The sequence below is a fragment of the Lupinus angustifolius genome, chromosome LG11 (genome assembly GCF_001865875.1).
Source record: "Lupinus angustifolius cultivar Tanjil chromosome LG11, LupAngTanjil_v1.0, whole genome shotgun sequence".
NCBI classification, from domain to species: domain Eukaryota; kingdom Viridiplantae; phylum Streptophyta; class Magnoliopsida; order Fabales; family Fabaceae; genus Lupinus; species Lupinus angustifolius.
Genome location: NC_032019.1, coordinates 10,095,095 through 10,097,228, shown reverse-complemented (window position 1 = coordinate 10,097,228; position 2,134 = coordinate 10,095,095).

Sequence of the window (2,134 nt, the reverse complement as noted above, 5' to 3'; positions counted from 1 at the left end):
CAAATGTTCCATGTGAATGTGAGCAATTCTTCTATGCCAAAGCCATGCATCATAATTATCATTTGCTACTAAACATGTTATAGGTAACGCAGAATCCATGTCAATCATATATATATTATTTGTTCTCTTACCAATAATTTTAGAATTATTTGAATCCTTACTTTCAATGATGCACTTATTTGGGTAGAACGCCACATGAAATCCTTTGTCGCATAATTGACTTAGGCTTAGAAGGTTGTGCTTGAGTCCTTCAACATATAGTACACCTTCTATAGTTGTTGAGGGTGGCTTTCCAATTCTACCAACTCCAAGAATTCTTCCCTTGTTGTTGTCACCATATGTGACATATCCTTTGTCCCTTGGAGTAAGGATAGAGAATTTAATTTTATCGTTCATCATGTGTTTTGAGCAGCCGCTATCCAAGTACCATAAATTGCAGATGGCTCTCAAAAGAAATTAAGTTTTGTTAGGTATGCAATATTCTTTGGATCCTACATGGTTAGTACCTTCCTCAACCCATTTAAATTTTCCTAAGGGTACACCATATTTTCTAATCATACATGTGTTCGGTGTATGCCCATGAATTTTATAGTATGTGCATATGGGTTGATGAATGTGTATCCTAGATTTTTCTGATGCAAGAATACTTTTTTGAAAGATTATTTTCTTTTGGGCACTTCGTTTCTTGAAACTATGGCTTTTTGAATAGCCAAGACCTCTTCGGTTTGTTGAGTGTCTATGATCATTGATAATCTTTTCTAAGTTTTTACCACTCTTGTTTAGCTTATTAAGTTCAAGACTTAATGTTGATACTTTGTTTTCAATAGTGATGCAGTTTTGACAAGAGGATGATGAAGATTTGTTTCTAAATGTATCTAATTCAAACTTTTGTTTTCGAAACATTTTTGTTAATTTGACATATTCATCACGCAAGTCATTAAATGCAGATTGAAGTTTAGAAGAAGAAAATAGATTAGAGTCGTTTACCTCTTCATCATCAGAATTATGAGATGCCATAAGTGATAGATGTGTTAGCTCTTAGTCTTCTGTTTCAGATGCAGAACTGGTATCATTATCTTCCCAAGCAATGTATGCTCTTCGTCCAGTCTTCATATAATTCTTTCCTTTGAAAGAACCCTTTTTCAAATTTGGACAGTCCATCTTCATGTGACCAGGTTTGCCACATTCAAAACATGTAAAGTTTTGACTTGAGGTGGAGGCATCATTGTTCTTGGTGAATTTCCTTGTTTGACCATTCTTTGCGCCTCTGTTTCTTTTTAGGAATTTGCTAAATTTCTTCACGAAGAGACTTATATCTTCCGTATCATCTTTTTATGATTCATCTCCAGATGAGTCATATCTATCTATCTTTGATTTTAAAGAATTATCCTTCTTCTTCTTTTCTTGATCCTCATGTTGATCAACTTGGCTAAGTTCTAGTTCATGTTCCTACAGTTTGCCAAACAAAGCAGCCAAAGACATTTTGGATAAACTTTTCTTTTCAGAAATTGCAGTTACCTTTGGTTGCCACATTCTGGTGAGTGATCTTAGAACTTTCAAGTTTAAGTCACTATTTGATAGAACTTTGCCAAGTGCAATAAAATGATTGGTAAGGTGAGTAAACCTCTTTTGTAAGTCAAGAATTTTTCTACAGGCTTCATACGAAACATTTCGTATTCCTGGGAAAGAGTGTTGAGTCTCGACCTTTTCACTTCCTCTGTTCCTTCGTGTGTGGTCTCTAGAGTATCCCACATTTCTTTAGTAGACTTATAATTTGATACTCTAAAGAATTCATCAATACCAAGTGTGGAGGTGAGGATGTTCTTTGCCTTTAAATCATATTGCACCTTCTTTTTGCCTTCATCGTTCCATGAAGATTTTGGCTTTATTTCCCTTATACTATTGACAACAGTAAAGGGTATATATGGTCCTTCTTCAATGGCATTCCATATGTCCAAGTCTTGAGATTTAATAAAGATCCTCATTCTAATTTTCCATAAATCATAGCACTCTCCAACAAAGCTTGGAGGGCGGTTGATGTTGGAACCTTCTCCTAGGATTGATCTTGAGGCCATCTTGATATATGATCAGACTTGAGAATATCTTACTCAAATATAGCTCTGATACCAATTGT